Source organism: Cervus canadensis, chromosome 21, assembly GCF_019320065.1.
Source record: "Cervus canadensis isolate Bull #8, Minnesota chromosome 21, ASM1932006v1, whole genome shotgun sequence".
Taxonomy (NCBI): domain Eukaryota; kingdom Metazoa; phylum Chordata; class Mammalia; order Artiodactyla; family Cervidae; genus Cervus; species Cervus canadensis.
This window is the reverse complement of record NC_057406.1, coordinates 10290141-10304483: the sequence shown is the minus strand read 5'-3', so window position 1 is coordinate 10304483 and position 14343 is coordinate 10290141. Positions and strand designations below refer to the sequence as shown.

Below are 14343 nucleotides of genomic sequence, written 5' to 3'. Positions count from 1 at the left end.
GTAACAGGCAGTAGGGGGCACACGGCTCAGCCAACACAACACTGTCATGTAAGTCAGACGCCTACTTCTTTTCAGTCTTGTCTGAACAACACTGGGAGAAGGCAGACTGCTAAAATATCTTGCAGGATCAGGACAGGAGACAGTTCACATTTTTCATTATGGTAACTTCCCTACATAACCCAGATACACCTCTAGTTATTAAATTCTATGTCTTACACTACAGTAAATTGAGCTGAAAATCTCATTAGATAACACAAGAGAGTTAAGGTTACAATGGGAAGTGACACTGCTCTACTTTCTTCACTTGTCCTTAAGTACAACTTCAATATACTGTGTTCAACCTTAAGCTACTCCCAGAAGCCTGGTCCCCACTCTGTGTATTTAAGAGCCATCAGCTTATGGCTGTTTTTATCAGCAACATGATTAGTAAAATGCTATGAAGAGCCTTTATGCTTTAGTCTTTGCTTTCATAAGATTTTAAGTTTCTAAAAGCTAAAACAAAGTCACCAACATAAGAAGTGCTATGCTTAGCCGCTCAGTCAGGTCAAATTCTTTGCAACTCCATGGACTGCAGCATGCCAGGCTCCTCGGTCCATGGGAAGAAAGTCTGATTAGTAAAGGCTATCAAAGTGGTTATAGACTATTCAGCTGCAGAAACGTGTCAAATAAAACAGGAACACCTAAACGCATAGAAATGTGTCATGTAAATCTGAGTTTACTCAAGAACTGACTGCAAATTTGACTCATCAAAATTAACAACTTTTATACTTCAAAACTATCAAGAAAGGACAACCCACAGAGTGGGATAAAATGTTTGCAAACCATATATCTCATTAGAAACTCATATCCAGAATATATAAAGAACTCTTACAACCTGGTAAATAAAAAGGAACCCAAATTTTCTAAGGGGCAAAGGATTTTAAGAGATATTTCTCCAAAGAAGATATACAAATGGTCAATAAGCACACAAAAAGCTGCTCAATGTCATTAACTATTTCAAAAATGTTCATCAAAACCACATCAAGCTACTCCTTCACACCCACTAGGATGGCTAGAACCAAAAGATAACTGCAAGAGGTAGCAAGGATGTGAAAGAGCTTGAATCCTCGGACAGTGAGGCTGGGAGAGGAAAACAGTGCAGCCACATTGGAAGAGTTCTGCAGCTCCTCAAAATGTTAGACACAGTTATCACATGACCCAGCAGTTTCACTCCTAGATATGTATATATACAAGAGAAGTGAAGACACACACCCACTCAGAAGTACATGAACGTTCACCACGACGTTATTCAAAAAGCCAAAAGCCAAAAGCCAAATGTCTATCAACTGTTGAATGGATAAGGAAAATGTAGTAGATCCATAAAATGGAATATTATTTGGCCATAAGAGGGGATGAAATTCTGATACAGGCTACAACATGGATGAACTCTGAAACATGATGCTGAGGGAAAAAAATCTAGCCACAGAAAACCACATAATGTATAACTCCATTTATATGAAATGTCCACAATAACAATTCTATAGAGACAGAAAGGAGCCTAGTGTTGCCTATGGCTCAGAGGAGACAGACTGGAGAGAAAAGCGTTGCTGCCATGCGTAATTTCTTTAGGGATGATAGAAATGTTCTAAAATTAACTATAGTGATGATTGTACAACTCTGTGGATATACTTAAAACCAGTGAACTGTACACTTTAAATGAATGAACTCCATGGTACGTGAATTATAAAACAAAACAGTTTTGAGCAGTACCATGTCTTTTGTGTCCTTGTATTCTCCTAAGTAACACAGGCCCTGGCACACAGTAGGTACTAAGCAAATATTAATAAAACAAAGAGAACAGAAGTGCTGAGTCTTTTCACCAAAGATTTCATTAGAGGAATTCCACCACCGCACTAAGGGACCTCCGTGAGCTAGCCTCAGCCTAGGGGAGACAGGGAGTCTGCTCCAGCTCCTTCTCCCAGCCCAGCACACCCCTAAACATCATGCTGATAGTTTCTGTCTAAAGTCTCTTCTAAACCCCTAATTCTAGGATGCCTTATTGGTGAATATAGAATATATATATATATCTTTAAAAGCACATGAGCTCTTGGTCAGGTACTCTGAGGAAGAGCCCTCACCCCAACCCCCATCCCCCGCAGCAGTCTGGTTATAAAAGCAGAATCAGCATTCATGAAATAATCAAAGACTTCAGGGTATTTATCCCTAGACAATGGGGATAAATCAGGAAATAAAGACAGTAAGGGTTTTTCGTCAAATGCAGGGACACTCTTCCGGGGTTCCCCAAGCAGATTACTGAAAACTACTTCCCTGCTTTGTCTATATGGCCTTCCCACCCACAACCAGAATGAACTGCTTTCTGCACAGCATTTGTTCAAAGTCACCGTATGTTACAGTTCACTGTACATATATCTGGCTCTCCTACCATATAACACATTCCCATAGAACGCATTCCTAATGGACAAAGACAACATTAACAATTTATGTCCCCTTGAAAACCATTAGCACAAAGTCCTGCACACAGGAAATAGATAATTTGTATGTGTTAAATTTAAGTATCAGCTTCACAAAAACATTATTAATACCTATTTTCTAAAGCCAAACAGGAAGCCACATTTACATGCCTGTGGCAGCTAAGCGGCCAATCGGCCTAAAAGCAGGATCCTTGACTGCTAACACGACCTTCACATGACCTACAGCAGGCAGCCACCTGGTCCACACCCACCTTTCTTTCCAAAAGCCCCGCCTGCTTCCTTCCCATCATTGAGCACCCTCTAAGCCCTCACATTTCTCCCTGGCTCCCCAGAAGCTGGCCCCTCTGGTCTGGCCCCCCCACTCCCCAGCCTACAGCTCTGGCCAGACTGAGCACCGCGTCACAGTTTCCCAGGCCCTGCCCTGGGCCTTCCTCCAGGCCCTTTGCACACTTATGCATGTCTGTGATTTATGACTCATCTATACTAAACTGTGAACTCCGTGAAAGCAGTGTTTGTTTAACTCACTATGGTGTTGTGCAGGTAAATGCCTAACAACCTATTCTCTAAACCATTTTTGTGTTATTTATATGTATGTACATTTATTATAAAATTTACTGATATAAAGTTATATAACATATAATATCAATAAAATATGCAAAATTAATAAATATATGATAATAAGTAATAGAGTACAAAATATATAATATTAATAAATATATAGTAATAAGTGGTGGTGGTGGTTTAGTCACTAAGTTGTGTCCAACTCTTGTGACCCCATGGACTGTAGCCTGCCAGGTTCGTCCGTCCATGGGGATTCTCCAGGCAAGAATACTGAAGTGGGTTGCCATTTCCTTCTCCAGGGGATCTTCCTGACCCAGGGGTTGAACCTGGGTCTCCTATATTGCAGGGCTCTTTACTGACTGAGCCACCAGGGAAGCCCATAGTAATAAGTAATAGAGTATAAAATACATAATGCTCTTTAGTCCATACAGTCAATTGATGCTCAAAGTTTTTTGTTGTTGTTTTAATTCATATCTATGGCCAATCCATAGAAAGGCCCTTATGGCGGAAAGTAAAAAGGAACTAAACAGCCTCTTGATGAAAGTGAAAGAGGAGAGTGAAAAAGCTGGCTTAAAACGCAACTCAAAAAACAAAGATCATGGCATCCGGTCCCATCACTTCATGGCAAATAGATGGGGAAACAAGGGAAACAGTGACAGACTTTATTTTATTGGGCTCCAAAATCACTGCAGATGGTAAGTGCTATCATGAAATTAAGACACTTGCTCTTTGGAAGAAAAGCTATGACCAACCTAGACAGCATATTAAAAAGCAGAGACATTACTTTACCGACAAAGGTCCATCTAGTCAAAGCTATGGTTTTTCTAGTAATCATGTACGGATGTGAGAGTTGGACTATAAAGAAAGCTGAGTGCTGAAGAATTGATGCTTTTGAACTGTGGTGTTGGAGAAAACTCTTGAGAGTCCCTTGGACTGCAAGGAGATCAAGCCAGTCCATCCTAAAGGAAATCAGTCCTGAATATTCATTGGAAGAACTGATGCTAAAGCTCCAATACTTTGGCCACCTGATGCAAAGAACTGACTCACTGGAAAAGACCCTGATGCTGGGAGACTGAAGGCAAGAGAAGGGGACGACAGAGGATGAGACGGTTGGATGGCATCACCAACTCAATGGCCAAGAGCTTGAGCAGGCTCCAGAAGTTGGTGATAGACAGGGAAGCCTGGCATGCTGCAGCCTGTGGGGTTGCAAAGAGTCGGACACAACTAAGTGACTGAACTGAACTGAAGTGAACTGATGGCCAATCCATAGATTCAACTGATAAATAAGTGAATGTTGGTTATTATCATTTACCTTAAAGAGTAAAACAAAACTGGACAAGAAAGATATATATCAGGACTCCCCTGGCAGTTCAGTGGCGAAGACTTCATGTTTCCTCTGCAGGGGGGCAATTTCACCCTGGTTGGGGAACTAGGCTCCTCTGTGCTGCATGGAATGGCAAAAAAAAAAAAAAAAAAAGCTGTATCAAACATGACATAAGCAACTTCTCACTGAACTGGACCCTAGCTTGTCAAATACTAAAAGAATTATTTCCTCAAATTTTTTGTGCTATGCACAATATACTGGATATGGACACAAAACATTTTTAAGTTTAAAAATGCAAAATGTTAACATTTTTCCATCACTTTCTTAGACAATGAACAAAATAACAAATCAAGCCTCGATGTGTAGAGTCTGTTGGTTTCTATGGTATAAATACACCCACCATGGCCAAGTTCAAGCTCTGGACTTGACATCTCTGAATACAGAGCTGGGAGGAGACGTACCATAGTTCATAATTAAACAGTATTTCCACCATATGTGGTCAAGAGTCCTGAGAGCATAGTTCACGCTAAAATAATGAAGAAGGAATGAACTTTGAGTATATATTAAATATTCTTATTTCCAATACAATTTAATTATAAGCTTATAAAATTAATTTTTAACAACAGCTGTATTTAACAACCAACTTGCAAAATTTCTGAAAATTTAACCACAAAGTATGAGCAAGCTCTGGCAGGCCATGGTTCACTCCTACACTCCCAGTGTTTAGTACACAAAAGATGCTCATGCATGTCTGTGGAAACAAAGTATAATCCTGCAGTGACTTCACCCCTAGGACTCCAGAGAGAATTAAGACTTTCCTACAACAAGGTTTTCCCAGAGCTGGGAATTTTGAAAGCCAGAGAGACCAGCACAATCTTCCCTCTAACACACTTTCACAAAGGGCAGGGGGCGGGTCTTTTAATACTTATTATAAGGGTTCGATCCCTGGGTCAGGAAGATCCCCTGGAGAAGGGAATGGCTTCCTACTCCAATATTCTTGCCTGGAGAACTCCATGGACAGAGGAGACTGGTGGGCTGCAGTCCATGGAGTCGCAAAAAGTCAGACATGACTAACATTTTTTCACATAAGCTCCAATCTACGACACCTTTTTCGATATATTTATTCTCCCTGAGGTATTTCTTTCAGAACACACTCAGCAGTGGGAGGCTAATTTTAAACCCCTCAGTCTGATCTGGCTTAGCATCCTGGGTGGCACTGTTCACAGGGCATTCCTTACAGCTTTCTTAAAGTTCTGGCCCTCACACTGGAAAAAACAGAGCCAAACAAGCACCCACTGATCCAGGCTCCTGGAGCTCAGTTTGGTCCTCTCCTCCCTCTCAACTGTCTCTGGTCTGCACGTCTCTGCCTGGTTCCCTGTGGGTCCTGCCCAGCTGCCTTCCCAAGAGTGGTTTTGGCCCCCCACCCTCCCCACTTACCCACCTGCCTGTCACTAAGGACTCTGCGGTCTCCATCAGACCTCACCCTCACCCTCACCTGAACCCTCCTCTCTACCGACCAGCTTCGGGACAAAGCCCGAAGAACTGCTCCTCCAAAGATGAATTATTACCATGACCTGTGGGCTCCTCCAAAGACTCCAGCCCCACTGGCCAGCAGGTGGTGGGCCTTTACCTTCCACAGACTGTACTGTGAATAAAAGGGGGGAGAGACGTTTCATTTTCCCAAGTATAAGCTAAAGTTGAATGTGCTTTTTCAGCAATTCGCGCAGCTCTCCTCCCAGAAAGCAGCAGTTCCTCCCACCCTCTCCCTTGTCCTACGTCTTCTGGGTCTGCATCCCTCCCGTTTCTGGTCACAGTTTGCCCTCATCACCCTGCAGTGAAAATTATTCCAAACTGCCTACCACAGGGCCCTGGCCGTCAGCCCATCTTTCCCAAGTATCTTCGCACCATGCCACGTCCCTATTTCAGAACCTCGGGCTCCCTATCACAATCTGAGAGAGTATCTCTGTTCCTAGGAAACAAACACTCAAGTATTTAGGGCTTGATTTCCCTAGTTTATAAAAAGAGAAGGAAAAAATATGAAAAAGCAAATGGGACAAAAGACAATGGGTGCTTCTGGAACAAGAGCTCCTTGTACCATTCTTGCTTTTTCTGAAATTATATCAAAATAAGGTTACAAAAACAAAAAACAAAAACAAAAATAAAAAACCCTAAATCCTCATCTTAGTGTCAAAGCTTGATAATAAGAGCTCCTTCTCACGGTCACATCTCTGACGTCTTGTTTTTGTCCCTCTCTTTACACCTGGACTCAGGATTTCCCCTGCTCCTCCCTGCCGACTGCTTCCTTCACTGACTCACTGCTTCCAGGGGGACTGAGGAAGGAAAGGAACTAACACTCACCAACCATCTGCTGCCAGCCAGGCGATAGCACGTTTGGCACTCAGCGTGTATTATTCATCCAATCCTACTGAGGGCTCTACTAGGGAGCTGACAGTCTGAGACCTAGAGCGACAAAGACACAGGACCAGGATGCCACAGCCACTAAAGGCAGAGCTGGAACAGGAACCCAGTTCGGCAAGGGAGAATAACGATAAAGCAAATGGGACAAAGCGTAAGTAATAAAATCTAATTAACAAAGTTAGGGAACAGATACAAAGGAGCTGCCAGTACTGCTCTTACCATTTCTCTGTAAGTCAGAAATGACATCAAAAGTCCTCCAAAAACTAAACTTTTCCAGTGCCCCGACAAAAAGGTGGGCACACTGACCCGGTGAGGCCCCTGGAGGCTCAGGCAGCACAGGTGTGCGGTACAGTGACTTCACGTGGAGGCCGTTAGAACAACTCAGTGCTGACAGCATGACGGTTCGCTGTCTCTGGGGTTTTTCTCCACAATCAAGCTGTATTTTTGGCGCATGGAAATTAAGACCAGTTTTACCAGAAGAGGGGCTGGGAAGACACGAAACCTGACACTACCGTGCTACCCGGGTCTCTCCCCTCTCCTTATCTCCTCCATCTAATCAGCGTCTTCTTTCCAAAATGGCTCTGGCATCAAGTCCCTGCCTATCTCCATCGCCAACATCCTGTTCTAGTTTGTCATTCACACCTGAATTATTACCATGACCTGTGGGCCAAGTCCAACCTGCAAGTCAAGGACTTTTATGTTTTTTTAATGGTTGGAGAAAAAATTGACAGATAACTATTTTGTGACCTGTGAGAATTACCTAAACTCAAACTTGGGGGGTGGGGCATAAAAGCTTTACTGGCACACAGCCATGCCCATTCATTTACCAATTATCTGTTTTCCCACTTATAACAGCAGCCTCGTGGTTGCATCAGCTATCATATGGCCCACTGAAGCAGAAAATATTTACTTCCTGTCCCTTACAAAGAAAAACCTGCCAACTTCTCCAATAGCTGGTCTTGCCCAACTTTCATCTTCCCCCACTCCACCAGATTAATCAACACAAAACACAACTTCTGTGCTGTTGCTCTGTGTCCACAAGCCTCTAATGAATTAACTTGATTATAAACTTCACAGTGTTTCCTGGCATTCATCAGACCAGGTGAACAAACTCGCTTTTAGTAAGAAAAGCATACAGTGCCATGCCTTTTTGCTCATGCTGTCCTCTGCCTTTCAGAAAACTCTTCTTTGTCATACTGAGTAAAGTCAGACACAGGAAGACAAATATCATATGATATTGCTTATACGTGGAACCTAAAAATCCAGGTACAAATGAACTTATTCACAAAAAAGAAACAGAGTTAAAGATGTAGAAAACAATCTTATGGTTAGCAGGGGGAAGGTATGGAGGGATAAATGGGAGGTCAGGATTGACATACACACGCTAATATACATAAAATAGGTAACTAAATAAGGACTTACTATGTATAGCACAGGAAGCTCTACTCAGTACTCTGTAAGGGCCTAATGGGAAAACACTCTAAAATAAAAAAGTGGGTATATGTACATGTATAACTGACTCACTTTGCTGTATGGCAGAAAGTAACACAACACTGTAAGCCAACTATATGCCAACAAAAATTCTTTTAAAAAAGGAACAAACAAAAGAAAATTCTTATTGCCTTCAGTGGCACACTCACCGTTAACTTGCCTTTTAAGACCCTGGGAAAGAGCGTTTCCAGGTTTCCTCTCCTCTGTGCCCAGCACCCTATACTTACCCTCATCACAGTTCCCACCACACTACACTGCAAGCATCTATTTGTGTGTCTGTCTCCACAGCTACAGGAAGATTCCAGAAGGCAAGGAACACGTCTCACTCATCTCCCAACACCCAGGCCAAATGCGGCTCCAGGCCCAAACACACTGAGCTCAGCCCCGACTCTGCCAGGCCGGCCTCCTCGCTGCCGAGCCCAGGGTGCTCCGCACTCACTCTCGCTCCAGGCAGCCCTGCACCCACGGGAGCTGAGACGCAGCCCCCACGGGCCCACGCGTCAGCAGACTAGGGTCCAAACGCCAGGCTCCTCTCACTTGTGTGCCCTTGGCCGAGACACCTGGGTGTCTATCTTCATCTGCGGAGCAGCGACGAGAGCAGCATCCAGGATGCAGGGCTGAGGATGCGTGCAAAGCGTCTACACCAGCGCTGTGCACATCACAGCTCAGTGCTAAGTGCCTGTGCTCGTTCTCCCCAGAGGCTGGAGGTGCCTGCCCGAGCCGTCTGGCATCTCACTGCCGTTGTTCTCCCTTCACCCAGCCGTCTCTTCTGAAGCAGGGACGTCGAATGCCTCTGGAACTTGGGCCCTGCCTGGCACCCAGTGCAGGACAACATGCAGAGAAGGGGCCCAGCAGATGACAAAGTCATAAACAAATTACTCTAGGAAGTCCAAACAGGTGCTAACAGGAAAAGCAACGCAGAGCCAAGGATGCAGCTGGGGTGCATCTGGGCGCTTCACACAGGTAAGCGTGGAGCCAGCCAGCTTCACCTGAGACTGTCCCTTCAGTCAACTGCAGTACCAGCTACACGCATGGTGTTCACTGCCCCTGACCAAGCGTCGGCAGGATTCGCAACGCTCACAACCACACCAAGCACAGACGACTGTCATGTCATTTGCACAGATGGAGACACCGAGGCCCACGGAGGTTAAAGAACACATAAAGGTCACACACCCTAGGACATGATGCACAAGAAGTTCCAGAGTTCACGCTCCTTACCGCTACACATGGGGGTGGGGGGCGGTGTGAGAGACAGAGAGAGAAAGAGGGTGCATGTGTGAGTGTGAATGAGAGCGATAGTGTGTGACAGAGAGAGAGGATGTGTGAGAGAGGGGGTGTGTGTGTGTATGTGTGTGAGAGAGAGGGTGTGTGAGAGACAGGGTGTATGTGAGAAAGGGGTGTGTGTGTGTGCGAGAGTTTGTGTGAGAGAGAAGGTATGTGTGTGAGAGACAGTGTGTGTGAGAGGGTGTAATGAGACAGAAAGGGTGTGTGTGACAGAGTGTGTAAGAGAAAGGGGTGTGTGTGCCAGAGTGTGCATGCGAGAGTTTGTGTGAGAGAAGGTATGTGTGTGAGAGACAGTGTGTGTGTGAGAGGGTGTAATGAGACAGAAAGGGTGTGTGTGTAAAGGATGCGTGTGTGCGAGAGTGTGACTGTGAGTTTGTGTGAGAAAGAAGGTATGTGTGTGAGAGACAGTGTGTGTGTGAGAGGGTGTAATGAGACAGGGTGTGTGTGTAAAGGATGCGTGTGTGCGAGAGTGTGACTGTGAGTTTGTGTGAGAAAGAAGGTATGTGTGTGAGAGATAGTGTGTGTGAGAGAGGGTGTATGAGAGAAAAAGGGGTGTGTGTATGAGAGTATGTATAGAGAGAGAAGGTATGTGTGTGAAATATAGTGTGTGTGAGAATGAGAGAGGGTGTATATGACAGAAAAAGGGGTTTGTGTGTGTGTGTGAGAGAGAAGATATATGTGTGCAAGTGTGTGTGTAAGAAAGTCTATGTGTAGAGAGAAGGTATGTGTCTGAGAGAGGGTGTATATGGGAGAGAAAGGGTGTGTGTGTGTGAGAGAGAGAGAGAATGTGTGTGTGAGAGAGAAGGTATGTGTGTGAGAGAGAGTGTGTTTGTGTGAGAGACAGGGTGTGTGTCAAATTCACCTGCGAACCTTACTTAGGACTGCAGCCCCGGGGACAGCCTCTCAGAAAACTCAGAGGAACTGCTCCAAAGGAGAAAGGAAGGAGCCAGGATATGTGTGAACTTTTTTGCTGAGAAAAACATGCAGTCAAGCATAAAAAGATTACTACTACTCACAAAGAACAGACAACTCAAGTTAATGATTTTAGTGCTTTTCTACGTACAAAAAGATGCAGGAATCTGAGCTCACTGAAATTCTCCCTGAGTGTCCAAACTATCTTCACTATCCAGGGGCCGGCATGCCCAAAGCGCAGAATGCTTGTTTTTCTTCCACTGTGAATTCCTCTCAGGCTGCACTGTCAGGGGGCAACTGCAGTGACTAATGCCTTGATCCTTGTAGAACTGGAATGGTGGCAACATTTTTTTCCTTTACAGAGATATGGAATCCAGGAAAATGTCACTCCTTTCTTTTCCTCTTCCTTTGGATTTCTTTCTCAGGTAAGATTATTCAGGCAATCCCTGAAACCTAGGTGTAATGAAGCGGAGCTAGAAGATAATGAAGCACAGGCACGAACCAAAAAAACAGACTCAATCCCACATTCTGCGTTTTAATCTAATCTGGTGCCACCCTTCACCAGCTAAGAGATCTCAGGCAAGCCACCTAACCTCACTGAGCCTCATGGTTCCTAACCAGTTAGGTGGGCATCACATATGAAAGACTCTTGTAAGGCGTAAAGGAGGTCTTGTCATACAGTGTACTGATAAAGCACACTCCTAATAAATTAGTTCCCTTCCCACCTTTCCCATACCTCAACACAAGCAAGGTTTTAAGCCAAACCCCTTACCCTCCTTTATGTCCTACCAGGGAGTAACCTTTACCCTACCCTGGTAGGTACTTATGCCCATGCATCTGGGCTTCATAAAAGCCTGCAGAAGAGCCTAGAAACAAGCACAAGAAGACCAACTGCATCCAGAGCAAGGGAGGTAGCACAGGTGCAGACGGTCCAGGTGGCCCCGGGGGTGCAAATGAATACTGCCTGGGGAGAGGCTGGCTAGCCAGGCGCTGCCGGGACACGCCCTGACCACAGCCAGAAGAGTGCCTGGAAGCCTGCAGAGGCAGGGCCCAGGACCGTGTACAGCTCTGAGGCTGCACCTATGTGGGACGTGGAGAAGGCAAGGCAGGTAAAAATGATGGGAAGCCACTTCCACCAAGAGTGGAAGAGGAGACCCATCACGAAAAGCTGTATACAGAAAAGCAAAATTCTAAATTCCTCAAGAAAGAATGCTGTTGCAAAACTATCCTATGGAGAATTCAAGAAATACAGACACACACAATTATACTTTGGAGGTCACTCCACATTTTCATACACCAACTTTGCTTGAAGCAAGGGTATCTTTAAGCTAATGAACCCTTCTCTGAGGTCACTGGTCCTGGACAGAGGGAGTTTCGTTAGCAACATGTGAAAGGGTCCTAAATGTTATTACCAAATGGAGTCAACTCAAGTAACACAGCAGGGAGCAAAGGGGAGGATGCGTAACCATTTCCAGGAGACACAGCAACTTCTATCTGAATATATTTGATCATAGTGATCCAAAGGTCTTATTAAATAAAAGATTAAAACACAAGCAAAACCCATATCTCACTGAACATATCCAGCAAGAAGTCCTAACAGGCCTTTTCCATGATAGATCAGCTTCCAAATACAGCATATGACAAAGAGATACTTAAGGAAGGACGAGTGGGAGAGCTGGCAGGTACCAGCACAAGGAAACCATGGAGTTCCCAGGTTCTAGTAGGCACAGTATTGGGGTCCGAGAGTTAGAAACGAGCCTCAGAGGTAACGTGGCCCGATCTAATTCCCAAAGCATCGGTTAAGCGCCTCCTGCTCAGGTTTGCTCCCACCCATCAGAGCACCAGGGAAATGGTAGCCTGGAGCCTGGTACCTCCAAGGCAAGCAGCACAGGCCACAAATGGCAGTGGCATTGAGCTGAAGGCCAGCTGGCAGGAAGAGGAGGTGGGCCCAGCCTTTCCTGCAACCAAGCTGCCTAGCTGGACCTCAGAGAGCAGCAGCAAAGAGATCCTCTGTTTGCAAATATACAAACATTACTAAAACAATAGCCATGGGGGTAAATTCTAGAAATTCTCAATCTTACCTGCACAAAATTGACAAAACTGAATGGAGAAAAAAATACTTTGCCTGATAATATAAATTTTCTTACCACTCCATGTTCAGGGCTCGCTGGCCAGTGGAGTCGCAAATCACAGCACGTTATAGTTTTCTGCATCTGTGCCTACTCTCCCCACCCCCATCCCTACCCCCACCCCCGCCCCAGGCTGCTTGCAGGCAAACAGCATCTCATTGTCCAGCACTCACCTTACATACAGTAGGTGCTCCATAAACACATGCTAAGAAGCCCCAGCCTGAAGTCCAAGCTCTCAGATTCTGGGCCCTCTGTCCCCAGGCTCCCTAAGGGTGGTCAGGCAGCAGCATCTCTGGGTCCTGCTCAGCCCACTGAGGCACACCGAGTCCAGGCAGCCCCAAAGGCCCAGCCATGCTGCCATCTCACCAATCTCTCTCCCCTGCCCTTTACTGTCCTTTTCTTCCTTGCTTCCTCTTCTTTTTGCTCCCTCAACACATCACCTCACAGCAAGGTGATTAAATGCACAGGATCTGCAGTCATCCGGCCTCCGCAGAGTATCTACGGTTCTGGACCTCAGCCTCTCTGGAAGTTTCCCGAATGGGAAGCAGGGGACTAGAAGTGGTGTGTGCACACAGGTGCTCGGCAGTGTCTGGCACACAGTAAGACTCACTGAGTGATAGCTGATCCTACATAACTGCCCATGGTATTCACTTGTCTAAAGGTACTTAAAATGCCAAAGGCAGAAGGTTGTTTTTCCCCCTACCTACGCAAGTCTGGTTTTGAGAAGAGCCTCTCTGCTTTGGAAACAAACTGAAACAGGTCCATATCACGAGTTCAAATACTTCCTATTCGTTTTTCATAGGGAAACAAATGACTCTGACCAGGCATGACCAAACTGGGTAAAAGGTTCTGTTCCAAATAGTGGTTAGGATCCCACACTAGTTCGTTTAAAAACAGAATAAAATAAAAATCATCCATAAAGTAGCTGAGCTAGGACAATGATAGGGTTTGCACGAGTTCTCAGTTTTAGGAATCAGAAACCTACGCTAGGCCAAAAAGTATAGGAGGGAAGGGGACAGGTTTCCTGAGCTTTTCAGGGAGCAGACTTGTAATCAACACTCTTTCCCGATCCCATGGCCCAGCCCGAGGTCCCTGAGGACCCTACACTGTGCTAAGTGTACCTGCTGGGGCACCCACAGGTGTTCCCTTCTGGATGCTTCAGAGACATCTCCTCCGACTCTGCCCGTTTTGAAGGAATGCGTCCGTTTAACCTAAATGCACCTCTCATAGACCACTTCAAGCAGATAATGCAAAAGTGAAGAGAAGGACAATGTGAAACAGTGCAGGGATGGTTGGAAGAGAGAAAGGATGACCCCCAGAATGGAGGCAAGTCCACCCCAGTCAGTTGCCTTTGACTGGTCTGTGACAACACAGCTCTGAAACCAAACACCTGAGTCTGAAGCTGAGCCCACCGTTCCCAACGGGGCCATCACTGAGCTCTCTGTGCAGGAGACAGGGGTGCCATGAGGACGGAGTGTGCCGCCCCCCACCGAGCAGCCACTCAGAACAGGCCCAGCACACAGCCACCTGCCTCCATGTGCTCCTGCAGAGACCACCATTGAGACACTGCTTACCCACTTCTCCTCCTCTCCCACTCACAAACCCAACATGTTCACAAACCCCACTCAATCACAAGGCAGCTGGAGGGGGTAAAGTGAGGGAAGGCAGGGAGGGGTGTCGCTGGCACCCTCATCAGTGGGCATTTTGTAGGCCGGGACAGCCTGCAGCAGTGTGTTGTCATAACTCAGGGGGT

The 14343-nt window shown here is 45.6% G+C and overlaps 1 protein-coding gene across 15 annotated transcripts in view; it reads right to left on the bottom strand.

Annotated features, from left to right (window-relative positions):
* Positions 1-14343, bottom strand: part of MICAL3 (microtubule associated monooxygenase, calponin and LIM domain containing 3) — a 142190-nt gene that overhangs the window by 123561 nt on the left and 4286 nt on the right. Inside the window, exons 2-4 of one of the 15 annotated variants that reach the window (XM_043439751.1) lie at positions 6715-6816; positions 5925-6001; positions 4345-4476 (exon numbers count right to left, since the gene is read on the bottom strand). The exons of the other annotated variants lie outside the window; for them this stretch is intronic. The gene's annotated coding sequence lies outside the window, so the exon portion shown is untranslated. The remainder of the gene's footprint in view (positions 1-4344; positions 4477-5924; positions 6002-6714; positions 6817-14343) is intronic. 15 annotated transcript variants of the gene reach the window in all.